The sequence below is a fragment of the Neovison vison genome, chromosome 7 (assembly GCF_020171115.1).
Source record: "Neovison vison isolate M4711 chromosome 7, ASM_NN_V1, whole genome shotgun sequence".
Classification (NCBI taxonomy): domain Eukaryota; kingdom Metazoa; phylum Chordata; class Mammalia; order Carnivora; family Mustelidae; genus Neogale; species Neogale vison.
In genome coordinates, this window is record NC_058097.1 from 59,277,401 (window position 1) to 59,288,901 (window position 11,501).

Here is an 11,501-nt window from a genome sequence, read left to right on the forward strand (position 1 = left end):
CAGCGTCTGTGAAATGTCATTTATTCAGTCGTCACTTCCGTGGAGCAGTCGTTTTACCAGAAGTTTTGGAGGAGGGGAAAAGCCCGGGCTTCTCTGAGAGCTACTTTTATATATTTTTTTTCTAAGATTTTATTTATTTATTTGACAGAGATCACAAGTAGGCAGAGAGGCAGGCAGAGAGGGGGGAAGCAGACTCCCCGCGGAGCAGAGAGCCCGATATGGGGCTCCATCCCAGGACCCAGGGATCATGACCCGAGCGGAAGGTAGCCGCTTTAACCCACGGAGCCACCCAAGCGCCCCTGAGCGCTACTTTTTGCTGCTGCCCCTCGGAACAATTTGTTACTTAAACTGTAACCCTTGGAGGATTTTACTAGTTGCCAAACACATTTAGATATGGCCTTAAGAAATACATATACTGACAACAGGTCTTTGGGGAGAAGGACAATGTATGGCCGTGAAGCTGGGCAGCTGGGGATGCCCGGCTCCCTGAGGGCGGAGCGCCGCTCCTTCACCGAAGCTGGGCAGCTGGGGATACCTGGCTCGCTCAGGGCGGAAGTCAGCCCCTTCATAGAAGCCGGGCAGCCGGAACGCCCGGCCCGCCCAGGGCGGAACGCCGCCTGCTTCAGGGAAGCCAAGCACCCGGGAACCCGGGTCAGCTCCGGGTGGAACGAAAACCGCCTGCTTCCCTTTTTCGTTGTCGCTCCTTTCTCTTCCCAGAAGTGCCCGTTGTTAGTTAGAGGAGTCCTTTGAATGTGCTTGGTTAACTATAAACCTTACCCTCCTCCTTGCTTGCCTGCAAGACGTGACTAACGTTTGACTTTCATCAATCCTTCTGATGGCTATTGTTTTCTTTCCAATAAAAGTGAGACTGTGGAGTTGCTCGTGGCAGCAGCCCTTTTCGACTGTTGTCCCCTGCTCCCAGTCTTTTGCAGCTGACTTGTTTGTGCCTAATTTTTCTCGTCGTCCCCGACTGGAAGCGGCACTTTTAAACCTTAACGTCTGTTTCCAAGTAAACGTGGTTCGGGAAGGAGAGCGCGGGGTGAGCCAAAATGCTCCAGACACCAATTTTACTGTCGATTTTAGCGATCCCTGCGCCAGTGTGGCCATGAAGGTCCGCAGTCGTCCGCCTGTCCCCGCGCGTCCGCCGGAGCTGTCCAGTCTCCCGCTGTGGGTGGCAGCTCGGCCGCGTCCTCTGGCGCCGCGCGCGGCTCGACTTCGGTGTGAGGAAGCGGGAGAAGGCCCGGGTGTTTGCGCCGCGCGAGCCCCCGCGGTCGCTTGTGGCGGGGCTGCCCGAGCGCTGCTGGCCCGGCCCGGGAGGCGCCTGAGGGACGAGGCCTCTTTCCCGTCCACGCTGTCCCGGAGCCGCCGGAGCCGCCGGAGCCGGGAGCTCCCGCGCTGGAGCTGGCCTTGTTGCTCTTAGGACACGTCCTAACGACATGTCGCTGGCATGTGAATGACACTACGGGGTGACCGGTGCGTCCTCCGCTCCGAAGCGTCTGCGTCGTCGCACACTTCCCGAGGGTCCGCTCCTCCGAGTTAACCTGGAAGCGCAGCTCGAACCCAGCAAAAATGCCGGCCGTGTTTTCCCTCTCGGAAGTGCACGAGCGGCGGTAACGTCCGAGCGAAAGTACGATGCCGGATGCCAGGAGTCCTCTCCAAGAGAAGCCGGACGGCGGGCGGACCCTGCCAGGGGCTGCCGCGTGCCGGGGGCGCCCGCTGGCGGGTCGGAACACCCTGTCCCCTCCTGGTCTCCGCGCGGCGAGTGCGAGCCCTGCGCCGTGGGTGGAGATCGCGTCAGGAAAAAACCTCAGGGGAGCCTAGGGGCTCAGTCAGTTAAGCCTCTGCCTTCGGCTCAGGTCGTGATCCTGGGGTCCTGGGATCGAGCCCCCAGTCAGACTCCCTGCTCAGGGGGGAGCCTGCTTCTCCCTGTGTGTGCGCTCCTTCATCTCTCTCTCTCTCATATAAAATCTTTTTGAAAAAATAAAGTATTAAAAAAATAAAGCATTCTAAAAACTTTGTCTATTTTAGATGAATGGATAAAGAAGGTGTGGTATATGTACAATAATGGAACATTACTGGGCCATTAAAAAGAATGAAACCTTGGGGCGCCTGGGTGGCTTAGTCGTTAAGCCTCTGTCTTCGGTTTAGGGCATGATCGCAGGGTCCTGGGATCCAGCCCTGCATCGGGCTCCCTGCTCAGCCAGAAGCCTGCTTCTTCCTCTGTCACGCCTCCTGCTTGTGATCCCTCTCTCGCTGTGTCTGTCAAATAAAATCTTTAAAAAAAAAAAAAAAAAGAAAGAAAAAGAAACCTTTCCATTTGCAACCATATGGATGTAACTAGAGGGGATGATGCTAAGTGAAAGACAAATACCATATAATTTTATTCTTAACGTGGCATTTAAGAGACAAAAAGACTCTTCTTTTTACAGAGAACAAACTGATGGTTACCTGAGAGGCGGTGGGTCTGGTGATGGGCAAAACAGATTAAGGAGGTTAAGACTACCCTTATCTTGATGAGCACTGAGTAATGTATTGAATTGTGGAATCACTATATCGTACACCTGCAACTAATGTAACACTGTGTGTTAAATATACCAAAAAAATTTTTAATTTAAAAATTTAAATATAGAAAAAAATTTTAAATTTTTAAAAATTTTTATAAACATATAATGTATTTTTAACCCCAGGAGTACAGGTCTGTGAATCGCCAGGTTTACACATTTCACAGCACTCACCACAGCACACACACCCCCAACAATGTCCTTAACCCCATCACCCTCTCCCGACCACCCACCCCCTAGAAAAAAAAACTTTAAATGATTATAACCTTCTGGTATTGGCTCTTGAATTGCCAGACAGCAGAAGAAAATAGAAAATAGAAAGTCAGAAATACTACCAAATACAGAGGGAAATTTAGTGTATAATAGTTGGCAATTCACTGGGGTAAAAATGGACTTTTTAATAAATAACCTTGGGGAATAACTAAATAACTAGATCGTCATTTAGGAAAAAAAGTAAAATTTGACTCATACTTCACATCATGCAAAAGAATAAACTCCAAATCGATCAGAGGTTTAAATTCATACAAGTACCAGAAACATACAGAGTTGCCTTCATTTGTAGCCTGGATGTGTGAAAAGACTTTCTAGTGATGATGAAAAATCCAGACTTGAAAGAAAAGACTGCTACCAATGAGAATGTAAAACTAAAAAGTACTTTTGTATGGCAAAGGACACCATAAGCAAAGGCGACAGACAAATGACAGGAGAATATTTACAACCTCGTATATATCAGATAATATACAAAAGACAAAAACCAAAAAAACTTCAAGCAACTTCTGAACTAATTTAGAAATTGTTCTCATAATAACATGAGTGTCATGATTTGGAAGCAATTCTGTATGCATTGTAGCATTCGATAAATGTATTGATGGGAGCTGGTGTTTTCCTGTGGCACAAGAGAGATAAGTAAGGGGTGATGGAAGGTAAAGGAGCTGTGATGTTGGATTGATATAAACTCATGATTAAAAATGTGAGTGTTGGGGTGCCTGGGTGGCTCAGTGGGTTAAGCCTCTGCCTTCGGCTCAGGTCATGATCTCAGGGTCCTAGGATCGAGACATCGGACTTTCTGCTCAGCAGGGAGCCTACTTCTCTCTCTTTCTGCCTGCCTCTCTGCCTACTTGTGATCTCTCTGTCAAATAAATAAATAAAATCTTTTTTAAAAATGTGGGTGTCTATCTCACCCAGGTGATCAAGGTTAACATCACTAGTGATATCATTTTGATAGTGCATACTTTTGATGAGATGTGATGAAAAAGGCATTTAACCTCTGTGGTCTTGCTCTCCAAAACATATAACCAGAGTAGAATTAGAAAACAGCAGACAAATGCCAGTTCAGGAACATTCTACATAATATGTGACCAGAACTCCTCAAAACTATAAAGTTCAGTAAAAACAAGGAAAGTCTGAGAAACCCTACAACCAAGAGTAGCCTAAGGGGACATGACTGCTAAAAACAATGTATCCTGAATTAGATCCTGGAACAGAAAAAGGACAGTAGATAAAAACTATGAAAATTACATAGGAATAAAGTATGGACATTAGTTGGTAATGTATCAATTTTGGCTCATTAATTATAACAAAAGTAGCATACTACCATAAGATGTTAATAGTAGGGGACAGAGGTACCGGGTGTTTGGGAATTCTGAACTATCTTTGCAGTTTTTCCATAAATCAAAAACTTCTAAAAAAAAGAAAAAGCTTGAACTTCCTCATTAAACTCTTACCATTTCCTTTCAAAAATGTGTTTCGGGGCAACTGGGTGGCTCAGTGGTATAAAGCCTCTGCCTTTGGCTCAGGTCATGATCCCAGGGTCCTAGGATTGAGCCCCCGCCTTGGGTTCTTTGCTTAGCAGGGGGCCTGCTTCCTCCTCTCTGCCTGCCTCTCTGCCTACTTGTGGCCTCTGTTTGTCAAATAAAGTCTTTTTAAAAATGTGTTTTTATATTTTCTGTTTCTATTTGGTGAATGGGCCTGGAAGTAGTGTTGCCCCAGAGTAATGAACATAAAAACCTAGTGCCCAGACCTTGGTTTCTAAATACCATTCTCCAGTAAAAGAAACCAAAGCTTCTTGGAGATGTGTCTTATTCTAGGACTGGAACAGGGAAAGTATGAATATGGGAATTTTCCTGTGCCAAAAAAATAGGGCAACGCTCAAAACACTGGGAGGATTCCCTGCCTTGAACAATGTTAGTGTAATTGCACTAAACCGGCCATCATGCTCTTAACAAAAAATGAGATAATGTGTAGGAAACAAGTCTTTTCAGATATTGACAAGTAGTGCAAGACTTTGATCCCTGAGAGAATGGATGTAAATGAGATCCTATCACTGCAATGGCTTTCTCTCCGAAGACCTATTACATACCACAGAGTAAACAGGAGGAACCAAGGCAGAGCACCAATTTGCTACATTGACACAAACCAACAGTTTGGGAAGCCGGAGTGACTAGAATTTCTGGGGCAGTGTGGAAGAAGAGTTGGTATTTCCACAAAACAAGAACTCGGAATCTGAGGGTGGAAGAAAGTCTCCCTATGCCCTCTGAGTTGTAGAGGAGCCAGCATGGTGGAACCTTAGAGAAAGCTTTGGAGACGGACATTTGCTTCATGACATCACGAGGCCACAAGCTCTCATGGAATCAGAACCGAACAAAGTCTGAGCTGGCCCCTGGAGGAGAGGGCGGGATGGTTCCCGGAGAAGAAGGTCACTGGCCCATTTCAGGCTTGTGCTAGGCTGACATTTCCAAGAAATGACCACAGGGGATAAAATTAACATCAGGGCCCTTGGTCAGACTTGTGGGTGGATGGGTTGGCTGCGCCTCCAAGACTCTGAGCATTAGGCAGAGGGACGACCTCACTGGGAGCAAATACGAGCTGGGACACAAAGCCGCAACATGCTGCAGGTCCCCAACCAGGGGTGGGTTCAGTAGCCAGCTGGCGTGGCCAGACTGGACTCAGATCGATCGCAGGTAGATGAACTGAGTTGCCTTCTCAGCTAGTCCTGACTTGTGGGGTAAGGACTACATTTCCCATAAGTGACTGTGGATCCAGGCCCACCATCTCCCTCTTCTGCTGAATGTCCACCTCGGCCTAATCTGGGAACAGAATGGCACCAGAGGATAAGGAGAAAGGGTTTGTATATATATATATATATATACACACACACACACAAATATATATATATATATATATATATATATATATATATATATACTTAAAAGATTTTATTCATCTGTGAGAGAGAGAGCAGGGGAGGAGGGGGAGGGAGAAGCAGGCTCCATCCCCGGACCCTGAGATCATGACCTGAACCAAAGGCAGATGCTTAGCGACTGAGCCACCCAGGTGCCCCCGGATTTTGTGTATATTTTAATGGTGGAGTGACAGGATTGGCTGGTTTATTGGGTGAAATAGCAGGAGAAACAGGAGAAGTGAAAGATAATGCGAGGAATCTCTGAGCTGAGTAACAGGAAGAACGAATGTGCTTAACTGAGATAGAACACCCGAGAGGGGTGCATCTTTGGAGGTAAGAATGGGTGGTTAGGAATGTGATAGATTGAAATGACTGTGAGACACACAAGTGGAAATATTGAGTATCATTTTAGGGGCAGTGTCTGGGATAGAATCTTAAATAGAAAATACTCTTATCATGTAGCTAGTTTCTATTATGTACTGAGGCCAACAGATGTTTTTCATTTATTCTACCTTTTATTATGCTCAGAAGTTGTTTTCATACTGTAAATTATAATTGTTCTTTATTTTTCTGTAGAACGTTATGTGGATATCTAAAAATGCATACATTGTTTGCAATTTGTTATGCTGTAAAGTGTGATGAATCAATGTTATCTGTAATATTTGTACTTTGAAGATTTATTAAAGTTTTCCTCACAGTCTATAAATAATTGTACATACTACATGGCTCTTTTAAAAGAATGAGTAGGGACATGTGCATGGCTCAGTTGGTTGAGCTGGGCATGGAGCCTGCTTAAAATTCTCTCTCTCCCTCTCTCCCTATTCACTCTATGATTTCGTGACCTTATTTCAGAAAGCTGTGTGTATGTTGTGTCTTTTCTAAGATTTATTCATTTATTAGAGATAGAGGAGCAGGAGAAGGGGCAGAGGGAAAGGATCTCATGCAGACTCCCTGCTGAACATAGAGCCTGATGGAAGGTTCAATCTCATGACCCTGAGATCACGACCTGACCCTGAGATCACGGATGTGCTCAACTGACTGAGCTACTAGGTGCCCCAAACTGTACGTGTTTTAACCAGACTTATAGAGTTGTGCAACTAAACCACCTGCCATCACTGCCTATTCACACTAGAAACTTGAGTGGCATCCTGAACTCCGCTCTGCCTCATACACCAAACCCGCTGAGTTTACTTTCCATATAGAGGTTTTCTTTCCTGGTGAACAGAACGCATTTCATCAGTGCTATAGACTGAATGTTTATGGCCCTTAAAATTCATGTGTTGAAAGCTAATTCCCATTGTGGTTGTATCAGGAGGAGGGCCTTTGGGAGACTATGAAATCACTCTGCAGAGCCCTCATGAATGGGTTTAGTGCACTTAGAACAGAGGCCCTGGAAATCTCCCTTGTCCTTTCTACCATGTGAGGGCACAGGGAAATGCGCTGTCATATACCAGGAAAAGGGCCTTTTCTGTATACTGTACCCTATGCATCCCTTCATCTGGAAATATCTGTATCCTTTACTGTATCTTCTTATAATAAATGGATAAATAGTAAGTAAACTTCTGACTCTGTAAGCCATTCTAACAGATTAATCAAACTTTCGAAGGGGGTCATGGGAACCTCTAATTATAGCTCATTGGTCAGAAGCATTGGTTATAACTGGGACTTGAGCCCTTAATCTGTGCGTTGTGATGCTAAACTCAGGCACATTGGGTCAGAATTGAGCTACATTTTAGGGCATTCAGCTGGTGTTGCAGAATTGCTTGGTGTTGGGGGGAGAAAAGCCCTCACATTTCTGGTGTCAGGATACTAAGATGAGTAGTAAAGGAGAAACACAAGAGGAAGAGTGTAGGTTGTCTTTACAATAACTTAACAAAGTATGTTTGATGGATTTAAAGCAGTGCTAAGAGGGAGATTTATAGCACTAAATGCTTACATTAGAAATAAAGAAAGGTCTCAAGTCATTATTCTAAGTTTCTACATCAAGAAACTGGGAGAGCAAAAATGAACCCAAACCAAGTAGAAGGAAATAAAAGCAAGGTCTTTCGTAGACATAGATAAGCTTTTTCTAAAATTCACATGGAAAATCATGCTCTAAAATAGCTAAAATAATTTTGGCAAAGAAGAACAAAGTAGGAGAAATTACCCAACACCAATACTTAACCCCACTGGTGCAAGACAATGTGTAAACAGACATGTAATCAAGATCAGGTAGCAGAGACCAAGGGATATAAACGTAGGTCAAGGGAACAGAAGAGAATCCAGAAGTGAGCCCACACAAATATACCCAACTAATTTTTATTTTCAGTTACTATTTTTCTTTGAGAGAGAGAGAGGGAGTGCACACAGGTGCAAGCCGGGCAGGGGCAGGGGGAGAGGCAGAGAGAATCCTAAACAGGCTCCACGTCCAGTGCGGAGACCCTTGCCGGGCTTGATCCCACAACTGAGGTCATGACTTGAGCCGAAATCAAGAATGGGACATCTAGGGGTGCCTGGGTGGCTAAGTGGGTTAAATCCTCTGCCTTCAGCTCAGGTCATGATCCCAGGGTTCTGGGATTGAGCCCCGCATCCAGCCCCGCATTGGGCTCTCAACTCAGCGGGAAGCCTGCTTCTCTTCCTCTCTCTCTCTCTCTGCCTGCCTCTCTGCCTACTTGTGATCTCTGTCTGTTAAATAAATAAATAAAATCTTCCCAAAAAAAAAAACTTGAAAAAAAAAAAGTAATGGGACGTTTAACTGACTGAGCCACCCAGGCACCCCTCAACTAATTTTTAACAATTTTAATAATGTTTAACAATTCTTAGCAATTGTGTTGAGATACAATTCACACACCATGCAACCTCTTTGAAGTGTACAATTTAATGTTTTTTTAATTATATTCATAGGGTTGTACAACTCACCATAGTCTAACTTAAAAGTATTTTTGTCATTCATCACAAAAAGAAATCTGTATCCATTAGTGGTCATTCTTTATCTCCTCCCATCAGCTCTAAGCAACCACTAAAATACTTTGTCTTAATGAATTTGCATATTCTAGTTATTTCCTATAAGTAGACTCATACAATATGTGGTCCTTTGTGACTGGTTTCTCTCACATAGTGTAGTTTTCAAGGTTCATCCATGTGGCATGTATACTGGCACTACATTGCTTTTATCACTTTTTATGGGTGAGTAGTAACAAGCACTTGGGTGGTTTACACTCTGCCAACTATGAATAACGATGCTATGAACATTTCTGTACTAACTTTTGCATGTATGTAAGTTTTCATTTTTCCTTAGGTATGTACATAGGACTGAAATTGCTGGGATCATAGGGTTAACTGTATGCTTAACTTTATGTGGAACTTCTAGAATGTTTTTCAAAGTAGCTGCATCATATTCCCATCGTTAACACTGTGAGGGTTAAATTTCTCCCCATCTTTACCAACACTTGTTATTTAACTTTGATTCTAGCCATCCCAGTGGGTGGTAAGTGGTGTGCCATTGTGGTTTTGATTTGTATTTCTCAAGGGCAATGGATGTTGAGTCCCTCTTCATGTGCTTATGGAGCATTTGTGTATCTTCTTTGGAGAAATATCTATTCAAATCCTTTGTCCATTTTTAAATTATTTGTGTTAGTCAGTTGTGTTCTTTTCATATTCTGGGATATAAGTCCTTGTTAGATACCTGAACTTTTTTCTTTTTTCTCTTTTCTTTCTTCCTTCTTTATTTTCTTTTCCTTTTTTTTAAAGACAGAGAGAAACCAGGGAAGGAGGGGCAGAGGAAGAGGGAGAGGGAGAGATAATTTTAAGCAGTCTCATCTCACAACCCTAAGATTGTGACCTGAGCTGAAATCAAGAACGGGACATTTAGCCAACTGAGCTACCCCAGGCACCCCTGAGCCGATTTCTGATGAAGGTACAAAAGCAATTTAATGGAGGAAGGTTAGCCTTTACAACAAATAGTGCTGGAGCCATTACACATCCATAGCCAAAAAAGAAAAAAAAAAAAAGAAGAAGAAGAAGAAGAAGTTTAACCCCCTGCTTCTTAAAAAATTAAAATAGACCATATTTAAACTTGCTCCAGTACTAACCAATGAAAAAATAAATGGATTCCATCTTCATTGTGACAACTGAAGGCAAAATAAATGGGTCCTTTTTTAATTTTTTTAAAGATTTTATTTATTTATTTGACAGACAGAGAAATCACAAGTAGGCAGAAAGGCAGGCAGAGAGAGAGAGGAGGAAGCAGGCTCCCCGCGGAGCAGAAAGCCTGATGCGGGGCTCGATCCCAGGACCCCGGGATCATGACCTGAGCCAAAGGCAGAGGCTTTAACCCACTGAGCCACCCAGGCGCCCCTAAATGGGTCCTTCTGTCTCTGAGGATTCTGTATTTCTACTTCCGAAGATTATGTAGTTTATGACATTAAACTTAGATGCTGGGCAGACATGTGTGTTGATTATAAATTTGAAATTGGAAACTGTATCTTATATATATCAAAGTAAATTTGATTCACTTAGTGACCACCGCCAGGATTCATAGAGAGTTCTGCCAACAAAAGAAACTTAAGAGATAATAGCTGAAAAGAAAAATGTTACCACACGCTTTCAGGCTAAAGATACCCAATCTCTATACACTTGTGAAATGTAGAAACGGCTGCAAAAACCTGGAAATTGATACCTCTTCACTTACATAAGGTTTGTCTTGTATGGCCTGAAACGGCAAGCGGGGAGATCATCAGAACTTCAAAACTCAAACACAAAACCAACTGCAATTTTCCTTGTGTTCCTTCTACTTTTTACACAGGAACAGTTTCCCAGTGTCGCCGTCTTAGTGCAACGCAACAGCTCCCGTTCCTCCTTTAGAGGACCCGGGGCGCCTGGGTGGCTCAGTGGGTTAAAGCCGCTGCCTTCGGCTCAGGTCATGATCTCAAGCCCCGCATGGGGCTCTCTGTTCAGCAGGGAGCATGCTTCCCCACCCCCCCCGCGCCTACCTCTCTGCCTACTTGTGATCTCTGTCAAATAAATAAAATATTAAAAACCCTACAGGACCCACAGCACTTTGAGGTACGGCCTCCTCGCTGCACGGTTTTGATGAAGCGGGACAGTGCTCAAACCCGTAGACCCTCCTTCCGCTCGCGGCCGTGCTGTCTGCGCCCGTCGTTCTGCAACTGTTCACGTTTCAGGGAATCTCCCGACAACCATCCGCGTTTATAAACCTCCTCGCTGGAAACTGTCATCGCATGGGCTCCTCGCCGTCGGTGGCTGCGGCGGAAGCCCTGAGGCGCGGAACCCGACTTCGGCACGGCCGAGGCCCCAACAGGCGCGCGGCTGGGGCAGAGCGGACCGAACGACGGAAGCCCGCCGCTTTCCGTTAGAGCACCTGTCCTTCCGCGTCTGTAGCTCTCCAGCGAATTCCTCCCGCCGCAGAAGGGTGGGGGCTCTTCTCCGCCCCAGCGCCTGCAACATGCCTGGCACACAGTCGGTGCTCAATAAGTGAATGGTGAGACAAGAAAGCCAGAAAAGGAACGAAGGGCACGAGACCCCGGCAAGCCGCGCTCCCGCCCACCCGCACACACCCCCTGGGGAGCCCCTTGCTGCGCGCCCCGCGGGACTAACAGGCGCCGCCAGCCTCCTGCTCACAGCGCAACCAGCGGCCCCGACCACCGCGCATGCGCACCCCCCCCTGCACCCCGCTTGGGTGCCTTCGGGAACCGGGCTCGCTGCGCCTGCGCACCCGGTTGTTCAGGCCGGACTGAGCCAGCTCTGTGTCTGGGTTCGGA